The sequence below is a fragment of the Mus musculus genome, chromosome 3 (assembly GCF_000001635.26).
Source record: "Mus musculus strain C57BL/6J chromosome 3, GRCm38.p6 C57BL/6J".
NCBI lineage: Eukaryota > Metazoa > Chordata > Mammalia > Rodentia > Muridae > Mus > Mus musculus.
The window spans coordinates 144,007,123-144,026,284 of NC_000069.6; the positions used below are offsets into that span (position 1 = coordinate 144,007,123).

Sequence of the window (19,162 nt, forward strand, 5' to 3'; positions counted from 1 at the left end):
TGTCCCAGTCACAATGAGCCTCCACTCTCTTGTGTAGCTGCTGACTCTCAGAGGCCAGAGCATGTACATTGACCACTGTCAGACACACTATCTGAGTTTCCTGCCTATTGTGAACAATGAGAGTTTGACAACCCATTAAACTCAATCATTTGACCATTTCGCCAGGCCAGGGGGGCAGGCCAGGACATCTTTGTTACCGGTTGCTCCCTTTGAAAATATCAATTAATGTCCATTCTGAGCTGAAAGCTGTGCTCAGCAGCTGCACTGGGTGGAACACACACGGGGCACGTCCACTCTTGTGTGACTCATGCAAAGTCAACCAAGCAAGAAGTTTGGTTTTCTCCTACCACAAATAAAGCTGTATTTCAACCTGGTGCTATTGTTCTTAAAATAACTAATTCAAAAATAAGTGCATCAAAGCCCAGTAACACAGAGAAACCAACAGACATCACATTCTTGATTGCCTCTATGCACTTCCAAATCTTGCTGGGTTTTTTTTTTCCTCCAAACACACAGCAAACTGAAGTCTGAGCAATCATTTCAAAGAGAGTTAAATTACAGATTGACTTTCTTGGAAAACCCAAAGAGAAACGTATTCATTTTTGCAATGTTTGGACTTCTTTTTTTCCTTTTCAGGACTGGAGGGTATTTGGAAATTTGGGGGGGGGGGTGCGTTGGAGTATGTGTGCTCATGCATACCTATGTGCATGTGTGCCTGCATGTGCATGGATGTGTGCGTGTGCATGTGTAAGAGCTCTGCTAGGTTGATGGTCACATTCATAGTTTTTGCTTTAGAGAATACTTAGTATGTTATAAATCTTTCTAAAAACATCTTAGAAATCTGTATACAATATCAGGCTCCTGTTTAAGTGCTGCATGTATATATATATATATGTGCATATTATAAACTAATATATTTACATATATTATATGTATATATGTACATATGTATATATGTGTATATATTATATATGTATATATATTTATGTGACATATAAACTCTTGTAACTCTAGAAGATTGGTGTTCACAGAAATCACATAACTCAATCAAGACTATCCTAACAGGTGGCTAAGTTAACACTTAAGACCACATAATACAGATACTCCTCCAAGAGCCCCAAGGTAGAAGGCCATCTTCTAAGTAAATACCATGTTTTCACCGGACGTCTGTTATTGTCTCATCAATGTTTTTTATGAGACATGGGACCCTAGGGTACCAGTGATTCTACTACTGTTTGGGTACCTCCTCCTCCTACCTGCATCTCTGGCCTGCCTGTCAAACAGTTAATGGTCTGTATACAAACACTTACATGAGCTAGTGAAGCTCAGCCTTGAGAGGAACCCTAGGGGAATTCTGTAAAGACTCTTTCACAATGTGAATAATCATCCTTAATTTATTCATCTGTACATTATGGGTTTCATATCATAGATTTTCTTCAGTCAGGGCCAACTACATTGAGGGTGTTGGGAGGAGTGAATTTGTTTTGTTTTGATTTTTTTACTTCTGCATTTTCAGTGTCTCTCAAATGTATCGGCTCTGCTTTGCCATCTAGGGATCTAAGGCACGGATCATTTGAATGGACACAACAGCAATCCTCTTCTCAGAGTGTATATATAGGAAAGATATGAGAGACAAGTAAAACAGACTCTTTGTTGGGGTTCACATTTCCTGAAATGGAAATTTTAGACTCTCCTACTGATTTAGAATGCTTATTTGTTCAAACATAGGAACCACAAAAATAAATTTTTGGTGTTCAGAATATTATTTCTATGCATTTTAACTTTGTCCAGACCAAATCCAGTTTCCACAGAAGACCAAATTAAACATTTATGTCAACTCACTACTTTCTTTCTTGTCAAAATGCTATTTGATAAGCATAGGTTTTCCAGGAAGTGCCAGCCTGCCATGAGGCTATGATCCCTTCGAGCTGATCTAACCTATTCTAAGAGATCTGCATTCTGCAGGTTTAGTTTTCTGGGACTGAGAACTGAATCCAGCAGGTAAGTATTCTGGGTGAACATGGGGAGGTTCCGATGAGGTCCTGCATTCCATGGTTACCCAAGGGAGCCAACGATGGGATGGATGGCGTGACAGTAAAGGCGTGTAATGGGTTAGGTTGCTGTTGCTGCACCACAAATTCTCTTTACAAGAATCCCTTCAGGTTTGAGGGTCTGATTTAGCCTCTGCATGGTAAGACGATGACTTTCTCAGTTGGTGGTGAGTGGCGGCGATGACTGGGGATACCCCACTCGCTTTTCTGGAGGACCTCGGAAATGCACTGTGTAACCCCTTCCATGTGATCCAGATCGTGTTATGGATTTGTTAACGTTGCAATATATTCGACTGAAACACCATAATTCTTCCCATGACAACAGTGTCTGATGCTACAGATGCACAGCCAGCAAGGTCAAGAGTTGACAGATGGAAGTTGGAGCCAGGCAATTACTTCTCCCTAACCATTAGAAAGAATGTAACCAAAGAAAGCTGGGGCCTTGTCTCAAACACACCAAACATTGAGAAGCAAGAAAATGATTCACATCTCAGGACTCTTTCTTGGATACAACAGCCAATCCACGAATCATTGCAATTCTTTGCCTGATAAAAGCCAAAACATTTTAAAGGCAATAGCAGTTTATCTAAATTATTGTTTCTGTTCTCCATCAGTCTTTATGCTTAATCTCATTTCCTTTTATGGATATGGAATCCCCTTTGAGTAGCTTTTAACCTTTTAAAAGTCGCCTTGACCTGAAGAGCCTAAAAAATTTTAATATAATATTGAACAATAAAACTGAACAATTGAGTGCTTTTCTGACCAGCAGTCTGCATGCAGAATTGTTGCAACTGAATTTCTGACTGAATTTTTTTTTAATTAAAATACCTGTGTGTAGCCAAAACCTTCAACTCTGACCTCTGTTTCACAGACCCCATTGTCCCTTTTGCCCCCACAATATCTTGGCTTTCCCTTTCACTGAGGAAGAATGTATTTTACTTTGTAGTACGTCAGCTTCAACGAGCTCTTGCCTCAAGTGTCCAGTGCCTCGTTCTTATGACTGTGAGGAACACTCAGCCTAAGATTATTTCTTTCAATCACATATGATGTAGATGACTTCATGACTCCATGCAATAAACCAAGCCTTTTGTTTGGTTTGCATTCTCTCTCTCTCTCTCTCTCTCTCTCTCTCTCTCTCTCTCTCTCTCTCTCTCTCTCTTTCTCTCTCTCTCTCCCCTTGGTGCATTATCTATTTGTGTTCAGTATGATGTAAGACCAGAAGATGATCCTCTGTTAAAAAAAGAAAAAATATCTTAGTGTTTGTAAAATTGAATTACAAAATAAAAAGGAGGAGAGGCAAGATGGCATTCCCAACGAGGGCAGGAGCCTCCAGCAGAACGCCAGCCTCGATGGGCATGGTGGTGAGACGGCACAACTTTACCTTACTCCCGCTGCAACCCAGCTGGGATCCACACTTCAGCATCCTGAGCTGAGGAAGCCCCTATTGTTAGGAATGTCAGTCATCTGACATTTTGCCTCCTGCTCTCTCTATCTGAGAGTGGGATCTGCATTTTCTAAGCCAGTTGGCAGCGTGCACCCCAAACAGCATCACACTGCAGGCCGGCAGTATAGACTGTCACCCTGTGATAAGTGTGCCAGCTCAGCGGTGCAAAGGTTTCAGTTGCCCTCCCTCGGGCTACCATTCCAGGAAACAGCACCGCCTCCTCCTGCTCCTCCCCTCTCCCTCACACATTGAAGCTCTCAGAGCTTCTTCTCCACCTAGTTACAACAACCCATCCTGCCCAGCAAGGCTTAAAATTGAACCATGGTTCAGGGGAGCAGTGGGCTTTCCCAGCAAGCACCCTAAATGTGTTAAGCTGCCATGCCAGGTAACTCACTCCTTTCCCCAAATCAACTGCTTACAGAAACCGTCTGCCAATGGTAGTTCGTCTAACACACGTCCTCTGATCTAGCCTTTGGAGGATAACAGACTCACACTTTTATAATTTCTGTAGGACAGGATCCTCCGTGGTGTCAGAGCTCCCTGCCTGCTCTAACTGCAGGCCTAGAAATGGAAAAGGGAGGGCAGGATTTGGAGCCCTGGTGACTGAGCATGTACCTCCAGCATGGCTACGTTTATACAGCTGAGGGCTTGACACGCAGGGCTGTTTAGGTGGTTGGAATTATTTCATTTGGCACTGTGACTGCCTCAAATAATACATATTTTCAGAGAGAGAAACACTGCGAAAGTAAACTCGAACCAATTGGGACATTTATTCTTCAAGTCTAAAATTAATTTCCTGTATTTCTCTGGCATTAAAAAAAAAGCCTACTGGAACTGCTACCTCATGAGAAGGGGAAAAAAAACATCAGAAACCGTTTCTTTTACACTGTGCCCAGTATCAGATGAAATGGAAGCGTGCAGGCTTCCCTCATGTTTAACCCACTGGAACGTCCCAGCCGAGGACCAAGGTCTGCAGACTGTTTTAGGTTAAGCCCCTGCTCCATTCCACGTTAGGTAATCAGATGTCATTTAGGCAGAATAAATGGGAAGTGCTCAAGGAATCAGAAAAGGTGAAAGATCAGAATCTGGTTTGGATAAAAGTTTAATTCTTCAGTTCCAACAGGCATAAGCCCTTCGAAGATGCTGAGCACAGACAGACAGGAGTGGCCGAGTAATGAAGATGGATGCGCCTTGTTATCAGCGAGCCGTTTACTAGGGCCTGACGTAACCTTAAACAGTGCAGATAGCTCAGTGGCACTTGCCACTAAAGCCCTAATTAATGGATAGCAGGCCCTAAATTAACAATGTGCGTTTACAGATGAATTCTGGGCACTCATTAAATTATGTTCAAATACCAGGCAGAGACTGCTGGCTTATTCCTGCTGGACTACTCCTGTTACTGTGTGCTTAACAGGCATTTCCACAAGGGCTTTCCTGTCTTTAAGGGCTACAGGCCAGCTATGGAACAGAGAGAGACACAGGGCGTGGGGGTATTGAGCAAAGAGACAAGAACTCGGCTCTAAGTGACAACACCTGGGCCATCATCTCTAAGCAACAAACCCATTGTATTTATCTGGTTCTCCCAATTAAGGCTAAAACCCCAAAGTTGGAATGGCAACCAATGCTGCCAAAGATAAACTAAGGCTGTTCAAAGCACACCACCCCTCACCCGCCCATGCAATGCACTTTCAGGGGTGAGCCAGAGTGTTTACTGGGAAGGAGAGCTTCAACACACACCTAGAGCTTAATTTATAACCAATGAGGTTGATGGAGTTGTGGGTCTGGCTACACTCTCCCTCGACATTCTTACTGCCCTTAGCTGAAGCACCGTGGCTCCAGTCAACCAAAACTGTGTTCAGCCACCAACAGGAAAGAACAGAACTAATTATCTGCCTGAATTTTCTCTTTTATTTTGAGGGCTTTGAATGGGACAAGGTGTAGCCCCTGTGTGGGAAGGTGTATATGTGGGTATTAAATAATATCACCTTCAACTCTCACAGAAGTAAAATAAAGGCAGTCGCCAAATGTAAGTAAGATGTAGAAAAGCAAGTTAATAGGAAAGAGCAAGAAATTAAACTTCTGAGGGAGATGTCCTTCGGCCGTTTCCGGAAGCACTTGATCAGGCAGAGATACATTTCGGAAGGGAGAGCTTTTACAAACAGCTCCCTTTGGGTCACATCTACTCTGGCTAAAATTCTGAGGTAATCTGTGGGGAGGGAAAAGCACCAGAGATTTTGAGCAGTGTCTCAGTGTCGCTCTGTCTCTCTGTCTCTCTCTGTGTGTCTCTCTCTGTCTCTCTCTCTCTCTCTCTGTCTCTCTCTCTCCCCTCTCGCTCTGTGTGTGTGTCTTTCGCTCCCCCCACTCTCTCCCCCTCTCTCCACTCTAAGGGAAGCACAGCTGCCTGCCTGCTAAGGGCATAGGCCAGTTTTCTGCTGCTGTTCTGAGACCCATGTATGGTCAAAGGCAAAGGCACCCCCTTGTTTCTAGGGCTCCTTCCCGCAATGGGCTTTGGAGAGTTGGGTGAGTGGGAGCAGGCTACTCCCGGGGCTCTGCAGGGACTGTGGAAAGGCAAGCCAGTTTGCCAACGGAAGAATAAAATAACTCTTTAATTTTAAAACGCCCAGGGGACTTGCGCTAGGACAGAGACTGAAGGGAAGTGGGGTGGGAAGCTGTGCTCTTGATGTCTGCCACCTACATATCCCTGGGGAATTAATTGGGAGGGAACTGATCAGAGTGGAGAAAACAGGTGTTTTCCTTTCCCCAAGGACATTTCTCATTTATTATATGTCTAGTCAAAAGTTTCTTTTTTAGCAGACTTTATCACATACAGATAGAGGCTGTTTAAAAAAAAAAATACAAGCACCCTGAGCAATTATTTTAAGAGCTGCCCTCGTTGCACATTGTGTGACTGAATACAAATCCTTTATTCTTCCCGGTTTGACGATGAGATGGGGATTTAACCTCTGCTTGCCATCATTATCAGTTCACTGCGCTTCTGAGTACAAACCACAAAGCTCCAGAAAATGTAAGTGGCTGGATGGTTGCCCTGTTCCCCCCACATCCAAAGCAATCCAAATGCAGAGCTTACTGGGAGCAGAGGGGATCAATAGGAAAGAGTTTCTTCTTACAGCATTCCCCTGGAGTTCTCAGAACTCCATCCACCAGCTCTCTAGTCCCAGTGGCCACACAATTAAGGAGACGGGGGAAAAAAAATGTAGACTTCAGACAATGAAAGAGAATGAGCAAAGGACCGACGGAAATCACAGCCTCTCTCTCAGCCTCTATTATAAGCTGCATAGCCTAGCTCATCATAGCCTATGTAAAGGCCGTGTTTCCTCAGGTTTCAAATGCCTGATGGTTCAATGAGAAATGTATGTCAAAATGAACCAACAAAAGATCTGTCCCTTCTGTAACCCTGCCTGGCAAAACCTCCAGAATCCCTAGTCCATAGCTCTCTGATTCAAGGGGTCCCTGGGGAGCCTCACATGTGTCCCAAATCACTACCAGTGTCCCCTGCTCCCACCCCGTGCCATTTTCTCTACCATCCCTAACTCCCAGAATGACTCTCCAGATGTTAAATTTTTAAATTTGACATCAGTCTGCTATCCTGATTTTTCCAACCTGACATTGTCTCTTTTAAGAGGCTGACCTTGGCCTAGAGAAGCCCTGCTGGGCCCACATAAAAGAAACCCGTTCTTTCTAGGTGTAGCAAGCATGTTCGTTGGACAGTTAAAGGTTAGCTTTTTGTTCTTAGGATGGTCTTCTCCTCAGGGGGCATGTCACCAACCCCAACCTGACAAATATGAGTTCTTCCTTCTGACCAAAGAGTTTTACTAGCTAATTGTGATGGCCCAGGTAGATTAGCTCAGATTGGCTGACTATACAGTGGAGGGGCTCTCACATTGAGATCCTCAAAGCCCAGCAGTGTTAGCAATGTATATATACATGAATATAGGAATATATATTCTACATATACTATATATATATGTGTGTGTGTGTGTGTGTGTGTAAATATATGTGTGTATATATATGTATGTGTGTGTGTGTGTGTGTGTGTGTATAAAATGTATTGATCAAGTGAACCTTTTAATTGGTCAACCATTTGAATTAGGGACATCCTATTTGATACATAGCAAAACAACCGGAACTATACAATAACCAATCAGTAAAGTTGATTTCTCCCAAAGAGAAAACACAAAATAAAACAAAAACAAGTTGTAAAAGCCCAAAGGGTTTATTGATATAGAATCCTAGATCCCCCTGTACCTATAGTTCCAGTATCTTCAACATTTCTTACTCAGGATCTATATGCTCAGGTAAAAGTAACATGATCCCCTAGATACAAGGGGGAAAAGTAGAAAATATAGACTCAGGCTAGGAATATATATATATGCATATATGCATATATTCACTACAATAACCCTACCCTGCCTGGGAAAGAAAAGGTAGTAACACTGAGGAGCTATGCTTATCAGAGCACTCCACAGGCCTGTGTCTTAACAAAAGAACTACAAGCAAGAACACGCTATCAACTTGAATCTTGTTATGACATCTTCGTTTGTCGTGCATTTCCCATGCAGATATTTCCCCTGCAGTGCCTACCATCAGTGTAAAGCAAGGCTACTCCATTCCTACTGGTACTACTCTGCTTCTGTTTTATAAGATACACCACGATCAAAAGCAACTTGGGGAAGATAGGGTTTATTCCATCTTAGAGTTTATAGTCCATGATGGAGGGAAATCAGGACAGGAAATCAAGGAAGGAACCTTGAGGCAAGAACGGAAGCAGAGGTCATGAAGAAATGCTTCTTACAGTTTGTTCCCCATTGCTTGCTCAGTCCACTTCCTTAAACAACTCAGAACCACCTGCCCAGAGGTAGTGCTATGCACTGTGGTCTCAACCCTCAGACATCAAGCATTCATCAAGAATGTGTTCCTGAAGCTTATCTAAGGTCAATCTGCTGGAGGCATTTTCTCAACTAAGATCTCCTTTTACCGTATATCTTAGATTGTGTCAAGTTCACAAAAACACTCACTTAGCTAACACACTAACGCTGCACACTGCCCTCCCCACCAAAAAAGGAAAACGATAGAAACATCTGTTGAACGAGGTAGAAAATGTATATAGAAGAGGGTGATGTCAATCTAACTTCTCATAAAACGAAAAGGAACCCTAGAAGAAATTGTAAAAATCAAAGTGTTCAGAAACCTGAAAAGGCAACAAAAGAGTACAACAGGTAGGTGTGCTTGTGTAAGCAAAACATCTGGATTTTTACCTAAAAGGAAACACTTTATCGTATTGTTGGTGCCTTCTGTAGCCTTCAAACCCAACAGCCCCACAGTTAAACTGAAAACCAGCAACTAGCAACTATTGGAGATTTGCCAGAAAACAACTATTATTTAAATAGTCTTCTAGCCCCCCTGTAAGCAACTAGATGAATATGCCTCTATATGACTTGACTCAAATTCACTTCTATCTTCTACCTTGGGACCATATCCAAACAATAGAGGATAAGTGACATGCTGGAAGCAACTGTGACAAAAAAATAAAAATAAAAATAAAAATAAATAAAATAAAATAAAAGGAACAAAATATTTTTTAAAAATCTTAAGGATAAAATTGGTCAATGGGATGTTTTGTCATGATTTGAAATTTTCTGGGACTTTCCTAGGAATCTTAAACTCTGTAAGCCATGGGATTCTCCACATGCCCGGGTCAGACATGTGAAGACCCTAACTCTTATTTTGGTCAATATTGAATAACAAGGAAGGAATAAGAGACCCAACATATACTCAGAAACATTGTGAAGACTAAGAGGTGATTTTTTTTTCTCAGAAAACATAGGAGCCGGAAGACAGTAGAATGACATACTGAAAGAGCTGATAGAAAGATGAGAATTCTATATCCAGCAAAACTATCTTTCAATACATTCCAGATGAGTAGGAGCTAAGTTTGTGAATAGCTAGCTTGTCCTACAAGAGTCATGAAAGGCAATCCTAGTTGAATTGAAAGAACATTAGATAGCAAATGAATGTTTGTAAATAAGTGAGTAAAGATCATAATACAGGAAAACTTTAAAGTGCAGATTTATCTGCTTTACATTTTCCCCTATAATATTTAAGACTATTTCTTCAAGTAATAATGTCCAATTTCTACTAATGAGCAAATAATGTATAGTCATATTATTTATGAAACAGCAACATGATGAGGGGACAAGGATAGAGTTATAGAATACTAAAGTTTGTGTACATCATTAAAATCAAGATAATAGTAACATAAACTAAATTGTGGTAAAATAAATATTAATTTGGAAGATTCAAAATCCATAAAACAAAGTCCTTCTGCTCTTTTTATGGTTGTATACTATCCATTGTATGGTTATACTACATTTTATTACATAACAGCCTAATTTTGAAAATGTCAAAGAAGCTAGACACAAAAGCCACATATTTCATGATTGAACTTGCATGCATTTTCTGAGTATGCTGATGCACAGAGATAGGATGTAGGTGTGTGGCTGGAGAAGTGAAGGAGAATGCAGGATGGAGAAGGATTGCTAATGGCTGCAGGACTTGGGAGGCATAATGAAAGTATCCCAGAATTGGATAGTTATATTAGGTACTTAGACTGGTTGATACACTAAAAATCAATAGTTATATCCTTTAAAAGGTGTGAGCGCCTGACTCGCCAGCAAAACAGACGCTACAACAGGATCCTTCTGCACATGTTTATTGGGAGAGCTTGATTGCAGAGGCAAAAAGACCCCGAGCCCAGAACTGGTGCTGCTTATATAGGGCTAGGAGAGGCGTGTCTCACACCTGGATTGGCTATGCATTTACTACCTCATTTGCATGTCTCTCATTTGATTGGTTATACTCTCAGTACCTCACAGAACCTCATTAACATGCCCGGGCCAGGCAGTGTCTTGGCAAAAAACTTTACTGCATATGTACACATTGGTTGTTTACCCAACCTTATGCATGGTGGCCAGCAGTAGCCAGCACCACCTTGTAATGGCATATGTGGCTTCCCACAAAAAGGTTGGCCCCCAACACATATGTAGCAGAGGACTGCCTTGTCTGGCCTCAGTGGGAGAAGAGGCACCTAATCCTGTAGAGACTTGATGCCTCCTGGGAAGGGGGATGCCTATGGGGAGCACCATCTCAGAGACAAAGGGCAGGGGATGGTGAAGAACTCTGAGAAGGAGGACTGGGAGAGGCAACATTTGAAATGTAGTAATTAAAATAATTGATTTTTAAAAAGGTTTAGCTTCATGATATGAGAAGTTTCTAAAATTAACATTAAATTCTAATATGGATATTATAAATATTATTCTAAATAAATATTAAATTCTAAAACGAATTTTACTTATGTTTCATACACAAGCATGCATGTGTGCAAGCACATCTATGTGCATGCGCGGAGGGACACATACACAAACCATGGGGTAGGTGTGAACAAAAGTTTGGCTACAAGCAGATCTAAGGCCAGTTCTTTCTCTTCTCTTCTCGATGGTTCTTCTTTTCACCTAGAATAAAGAAAGATAAACGCTATAATAGCACCAAGATTTTTCAAAGCTTATTAGCCACCGTTCTAGAAAACCTTTATTTTGAGTTGTATGGTGGTTTTATTGTTTTATAGTAAATTATCACGAACTCGGAGAGGTTAAACAGCACAAAATTATTATTTCCCAGATCCCGTGGTCAGGAAACCAGACTTGGGGCTCTGCACTTCAGTTTCTCCTCAGGCCAGAAAACACTGTGGGCCATGAGCTACTAGGCAGGAGTCATAGACATCTTTATAGAACCGCACCAATCGGAAGTATGTTTTCCATGTATGCCAAATAAGTGCGGGCCTTGCTAAGAACATCTACTAGCAGTTTGAACATTTGGCAAGACATGATATACTTAAGCACTGAACAGACCTGGTGTTATATCTTAATCCACTATCCCAGGCTAGAGGCAAAGGGATTTCTATAGTCTATTACTTAGAAATTCACACACACACACATACACACACACACACACACACACACACACACACACACACACACTCGCACTAGGAGGTCAATCTCAGATGTCATTCCTCAAGAACCATTCACCCTGTGTTTTGAGACACAAGAGTCTCTGATTGGAACCATTTGTAGGCTTGGCTGGTGGCCAATGAATCCTGAGGATGGATGTCTCTGTGTCAGCTTCCCTAGCATTGCGATTACAAGGATACCAGGATGCCCAGCTTTGCACGCAAGAACCTGCATCCTACAGTTTACCAACTGAGCTATCTTCCCAGTTCTTGTCTTAGATTTGGCGAGACATTCCAGATGGATGACAAAGTTGAGATATGTTGCCCTAAGATTTTACAAGCCACAGGAAACTGACAAGGACCATAACAACTCCAAGTAAAATCTATGCTGGGCTGGGAAACAAGTAAACTAACATACATTTATTACAAGTACAGGAGAAAGCGGGGCTACAGATTAAATGACAGGTATGGTTCAGGTCTCCACTCTAATTTAACTTTTGCATAATCCCTATAGATTACTCGAAGTCTCTTTTTGGATTTTTATCCAAAATGTAGAAAAAACAGTACCAGCCCAACCCAACCAATGAGTTTAACCAGCTCCTAGCAAACCTCTAAAGCTGTGTTCCTGGTCCAGAGCCTGTCTTGGTTGGCAGTTTTCTGCATTTCAGACTATTGTGAGTCCTTGCATCTGTCCTTATGATCATATTAGGAGGTTGGCCCTCATGCCCACTTGTTGGGAAAGGAAGAGTGAGCACTCAGAGGAGCCCTGCTCCTTCCTCTCCAGCTGCCTTCCCTAGCCAATGCTCAGCCACCACTCTGTGAGATCTGCTTCACAGAAAAAAATCTGTGCATACTAAAGGTTCTCTGTAGGTGGAGGGGAAAATGTTCTGTAGAAAATTTTAATATCATATAACACTTCTCCCCCACACTGCATTACACATAGATTGGGCAAGCAGCACACAGCCAATTACAGCATGAAACAGGATCCTGTGCCCAGATGCTGAATGTCCCTTTGCACCTACCGGTGACCGTGATTGCTAATGCTAGGACCCAGCTCACTGCCACCGGCTCACCCAGACCCCTCCTCACTTCTCCTGTTGGTGGGGAGAGAAGAGAAAAGACAGGTCATGTAGTATGATATGAGATAGGAACATAAGTACAGAATTCTGCCTAAAAAATATACCATTCACATTAGCCATTCATCGACTCAAACTTGAAAATAATTAGTCATATTGTATCTAACTTAAAGGATTCCCCAGAGTATAAGTGAGATAAAATATCAAATATAGTTTGGAGTCTTTTAAGTATGATATAATGATTGGGTATAGAATAAGAGATATGTTAAACAAAATTAGGAAGGAAGAACTCAGAGAAAGAGAGAGAGAGAGAGAGAGAGAGAGAGAGAGAGAGAGAGAGAGAAGGAGGAGGAGAGGAGAGGAGAGGAGAGGAGGGGAGGGGAGGGGAGGGGAGGGGAGGGGAGGGAAGGGGAGAGGGGGAGGGGGAGGGGGAGGGGGAGGGGAGGGAAGGGGAGAGGGGGAGGGGGAGGGGGAGGGGGAGGGGAGGGAAGGGGAGAGGGGGAGGGGGAGGGGGAGGGGGAGGGGGAGGGAGAGGGAGAGGGAGAGGGAGAGGGAGAGGGAGAGGAAAGTCATATTTTTTCAGAGGGGAAATTGTCTTGTTTATTTAGGATCCAGGGTCTCACAAGAGCAGGAGCCATGACCCTGAGGAACTCGAGAGGAGATCCTGGTCTGTCATGGATAGGCCAGAGCTGTGACATTATAGACGAATAAAATGGCAGGAGGCAGGAAATTTTGCATGCTTGGTGAACATCTGCAGAGCCGAAATCTTAGAACCCTGCCTGGCCTATCGTAAGTACCCGTGAATGGAAAACCATTTGCTGGTTCCATTTAAAAATAAACTGTACAGTTTCATTTGTCGGGATGAATGACTGCTGCTGTTGTCTCTAGGAGAGCAGGCAGGCCAAGCTCAAGGCAAAACTCAGAGCCTGCATGTGTCATCCACAGGCCCATCACCCACCAGCATGGCTCAGATACCCACCCACCCCCGCCTCACCTTCCCAACACTGCCCTTTTTCAGGCCTCTCTCTATGGCCTTATTCAGGCTCCGTGTCACCTCCTCTCTAGAGATCCTGCAGGCACTCTCACCCACAGAGCTTCCCACACCATTAGGCACAGCTATGCTGAGAAACAACATGCTTGCCTCTACCAGAGCACCTAGTGAGTTTTACATTTGTGTTTTGTCTCTTCAGTGTGCCCAGCAAGACCACTAGTACCTCCCCAAAATGGCCATAAGGTGCTCATCTTGGCCACGTCTGACTTGCATTTGACACTTTCTCTCTCTCTCTCTCCTCTCTCTCTCTCTCTCTCTCTCTCTCTCTCTCTCTCTCTCTCTCTCTCTCTCTCTCTCTCTCTCTCTCATTATCTTACTGAAAGAATGCTGTCATTGTGTACTTGTTCCTGTTGGGGCAGAGGGAGGGGGTGGGAGGAGGAGGGAGGGAAAGTAAGAGAAGAGAGAGGGGGCAAAAGGAGATGGGGCAGAGGGAAAAGGAGGGAGCCAAGGAGGTAGAAGGACAGAGGGGGAGGAGTCAGAGGAAGAACAAAAAGGAGAAAGGGAGAGGGAGGGGAAGTGGGGAAGGGATGGTATAATTTTAGTTCAAAACCCAGGAAGGGTGAAACCCCAGAGGAGCTAATATTTCCATTTAGTCATTTTGTTTGTTTTGTTTTGTTTTCTTAGAACTGAAAATGAATATTTGTTTTAAATCACAAGGCAAATTAACAGCAGTGGCTAATAAGAATCTGTTAAAAATATCACAAATACTACATTTTGATTTATGTTTGTGGCTTTTACCAGGATACTTTTCTTCTTATCTGGAAGTTGGGTATCCTCAATACTACTGAAAGTAAAACTGAGTAGTTCAAAGCTATGGAATAAGTAAGAGGGATGCAGTATTTGGTATGATGCGATGGTTTGACTAACTGGATAAGCAAGTTATTCCTATAATACACATTGAATAAATGCAGCAAGCTGCTTGCTCATAGGATACCTGTGTCGTCAGAATGCTTCTTTTCTTTTACTTTCGAAATCATAGTATAATTACGTCATTTCTCCCTCCCTTTCCTCCCCCCACATGGCCCTCCTTTCTCTCTTTCAAATTCATGACCTCTTTTTCAGTTATTCTCACATACATATATGCATATGTATATACATATATATTCCCAAAAGTAGTCCAAGTCTGTATAATGTGACTTGATCCTTGATCCATTCAGGTTTTAGGGAGAAGAACAACATTCCAGCTCCAACTGTGGGAACGCAGAGGTCCCTTCTGATTGGTGGGAAAGGCAGCGTTTTCCCTCTCTTTTTGTCCTCTGCTTAGCCACCTTGACTTGCTTCTTATCATTCGGTGGTGGGAAAGGACAATTTAGAGGTGAATCTGGCAAGGACCTGCTTGCCAAGTCCTAACATGGCTGGTGGCATGTCACAGCAAGTCCTAACATGGCTGGTGGCATGTCACAGCAAGTTCTAACATGGCTGGTGGCATGTCACAGCAAGAGAGAAGCAGAGTGAGTCCAACTGACTTCCTAGCAAACCCATTCTCGTGATAACAACTTCGCTCCCATTATGACCCATGAATCCATCCTCCCATGACATAATCGCCTCTAAAGGATCCATCCTACCAACTGTCTCATCTTGAGAACTTAATTTCCAATACATGAATCTTGGGAAGCAGATTCAAGCCAGAGCAGGGGCTACCCACATCAAGGGGAATAACCTACTTCACTCTGGATACGTACTTCCATGCTAATACCATCCAAAGAATCCAGACACATCCTGACCCATATTTGCCCACATATCTAACTACCACCAGTTTAGGTGACATAAAATAATCACAGACACACACTTGTCAGCTTAACTACCTACTAACCACTACATAAATTTAAAAATCTTCTCAGAGGCATCTACTTTCTTTTTAATTTCTAGAATCAAAACAGAAGTGGATGCTCACAGTCATCTATAAGATGGAACACAGGGCCCCTAATGGAGAAGCTAGAGAAAGTACCCAAGGAGCTGAAGGGGTCTGCAACCCTATAAGTGGAACAACAATATGAACTAACCAGTACCCACAAAGCTTGTATCTCTAGCTGCATATGTAGCAGAAGATGGCCTAGTTGGCCATCACTGGGAAGAGAGGCCCCTTGGTATTCCCAACTTTATATGCCCCAATACAGGCGAATGCCAGGGCCAAGAAGTGGGAGTGAGTGGGTAGAGGAACAAGGCAGAGGGAGGGTATAGGGAACTTTCGAGATAGCATTTGAAATGTATATAAATATCTAATAAAAAATAAATTTAAAAATTGCACACATGCCACACACACACATATACATGCTCATGCATGCACAAAGAAAACAACTGTATGAAATAAAAGTGAATGGATTTTCATTCTCCACACCTCTGGCTTGTTCCACTATCGCAGCCTGAAGTATCAGGCCTGACTGGCATCAGAACAGAACCTCCCACAAGGCATCTTCAAAGTGTCTACAAAGTGAACTATCCAGAATCTAATCTCAGCTTCTTTTTCCCTCTCTTCTGCTCACTCCCGACATCCATGGCAACTTACATAAATGAACAGAATAAGCATCGTTTAGGCACAGCTAAAGCCCACATTTGTGGGGTGTTAGCAGTGAGCAGAAGAAAGAAAAAGAAGCTGAGATTAGTTAGATTCCAGATAGTTCACTTTGTAGATACTCTGTAGATACCTTGTACCTATAACTGTTGTGTGTGTTGTTAAATGTGTGTCAAATAAATATCATTATAAGTTTTCCTTAATGAGAAACACTGTGATCTAGTGAAAAGACATGAGAAAAACAGTCAGAGAATTTGACTTTGTATTCTGGCCCTGTCACCTGTCCAGAAAGATAAAAAAAGACAAAACACCACTTGACCCTCAGTTTCCTGACCTTTCCAACATCTACCACCGACTATTACTGTGGGATTCAGGCACTGTTGCAAATGGTATGTATTATATTGAATTATTTTCAGTCTTCATGGTGTGCTCTTTATCGAAGCCTCCATTCACTACCAAAGGGCAAAGAAAACTTTATTCTTAAGTTCCTAAAAGACGGTAGCCTCAACAAACTTCTATAAAGCTCCAGGAATCAAATAGAAAATGAAGGAGAGAAATATACCCAAACTTTAGAATAGAAAACAAATAACCTAAAACAAGGAACAGAGATGACCGAGTCATAGTTGCACCTAAGAACTTTATAGTCCTTGGAGAAAGCATTATGCTCATGACAGGAGGGAAAGATACTGTACTTTAAGAAAGCCTTCATTTATCATAAAAATGATGCTGGCTATCCTGCAGACCAGCTGTGTAGCTCTCCAAGGGTGAAAGAGACAGGACAAATTGTGTCCAAGTATCAAGGGAAAGAGGGTCACAACTCTTACAGGGTATCAGTGTAGCCCACAGGGCAGAGACAACAAAGCAACTCACTTTACGTGCCAGCAAAGCAGAGGTGGGTCCTGTCAGGAGGCAGGATATAGGGAACACTCATATCTCAGTTTTATAATGGATGTACTCTTATACTGGAAAAAACTTCGGTGAATTATGAAAGACATTTATCAGACATTAGAAAGATTCCAGTGTTGAGGGAAAAAAAAAAGCCTTGCCATCGTTTATCAGAGGCTTGAAGCTATTATGTATTTTTCGTTGTGCAAGATGGAGACACACGTGGGTGAGTGGGTGGGTTTCTGGTTCACCACCAAACTTACACTATTCCTAAGAGTACTTGGATGCAGCCAACTGCCGAATGGTATGTGCTGGCTGTAGAGCTAGGAAACAAAAATTAGTGGGAAAAAAAAATAAGTACTGAAATCCAGCAATGACTTTCATGATACCCATAGTGCTTAGCAGTGCTCAGCATCCCACTGCAATGATAAATAGACTTGAGCATAGCCATGTGAGGGGTGCACCATGCGCAACCTAAAGCTCTAGACACTCCATCCTAACCCTATGCACTCAAGCTACCCTGTATGATACTGGCTATCCTGCAGACCAGCTGTGTAGCTCAAGCTAAGTTCACGGGAACTTTCAACTCTTTCTCATTCTGCTTTCCCTTGTCCTGAGCAGCTCTTAACTGTGTCCAATTGATCTCAATACATTTTCTAGCATTGCTAAGTCTGAACCTAGCATAAAGACATAGTGGTTCTCTACATATCAATGTCTTCCTCTTTGTATGTTTAAGTGTGTGTGTGTGTGTGTGTCTGTGTGTGTATGTTCATGCGCACATGTCTGGGTATATATTTAAGTGTAGGTGTGTGTGTTTGGGTGTGTGTGTCTGGGTGTATGTGTGTGTGTTCAGGTGCATATACCCAATGCATGATGTGCCAAGGCCAAAGAAGAACACTGAGTAGCTTACCCTATAATTCTCTATCTTACTTCCTTGAGACAGTGTCTTTCAGTAAACATGAAACTATCCTATTGCCTCCACCTCTCTCTCTCTCTCTCTCTCTCTCTCTCTCTCTCTCTCTCTCTCTCTCTCTCTCTCTCTCTCTCTCACACACACACACACACACACAGCACTAGGGTTACAGATGCGTATCCAGCCATGAGTGGCTTGAACAGTGGGTGCTAGCGATCTATACAGCAAGCACTCTTATCCTAAGCCATCTCCCTAACCCTCACTCTCTTCTGTGAGCTTCCCAACGGCCTCATGAAGAACATCAAGAGACATACTTCTGTTTTCCCCATATATCAGTAAGATGGAAGTAAAAGAATGGCTATATCATGTCTAACTTCTAGTGAGTATAAACTGACAAGAGAACACAGGTTTTGGGACCGCCTTAAACTTGACAAAGAACGTGTTGGCTCTTAGGGCTGTGTGACCCTCACAATGTGCACTCCTCTGGTTATCTCATAATTTCCTCTTCAGGAGCTCCTTAAGAACGGCATAAAGACCTATCCAGCTGGAACCATTTACACAAACTGTACGGCCTAGAGGCAGGGGATGGACTTAATGACCCTGGGCTAATCAATTCCTGCTTCCTAACACAAGGAGCGATTGCAAAGTAATGATCCACCGGTCCCAGACAAACATCACAGTTACACAGTAAATGAACTTTCTGATTCCTCATTCCATGATAAATGTATGCTTAATCCTGATTCCTGATCCATCATAAATTGCTCGTCTCTTCGGGGTCACTAAGTGACATTTGACTGGGAGTCGAGCAGGAGAGCCTCAGCTGCCGTGGGGGCAGCCTTTGTGGGCATTGTGAGCCTGCGCATCAATCTGCTGCCATCTGTCTTTATTTTGCTAACCCACTCAATCGGACACCATAAATGTTAACAGACATAAAAAATGCTTTTCTTCAACATTAGCCACACGTATCTTCTTGCCTCACCTCCTGAATTTCAGGCAGCCTCTCTGATTATCCCAGGCAATGCCACGATGAACCCACAGCAGCCTGGAGTGGCTCCGAAGAGCAATGCCATATAAGGCATTGTTCCAAACCCACAATCAGAATTTAGATTCCATTTTGAGGCTCTAATGCATCTGTGCTTGGCAGTGCATGCTACCCATCTTAAGCAGAAAGATCTAGAATGCAGCCTTCAAGTTTACCCACTGAAAA

At 42.7% G+C, this 19,162-nt stretch overlaps 1 long non-coding RNA gene across 1 annotated transcript in view; it reads right to left on the reverse strand.

Moving 5' to 3' along the window:
- Window positions 1-10,921: 10,921 nt before the first annotated feature.
- Window positions 10,922-19,162, reverse strand: part of Gm40161 — a 35,801-nt gene continuing 27,560 nt past the window's right edge. Inside the window, exons 2-3 of the long non-coding RNA XR_867687.1 lie at window positions 12,541-12,612; window positions 10,922-11,024 (exon numbers count right to left, since the gene is read on the reverse strand). This is a non-coding gene — a long non-coding RNA (predicted gene, 40161). The remainder of the gene's footprint in view (window positions 11,025-12,540; window positions 12,613-19,162) is intronic.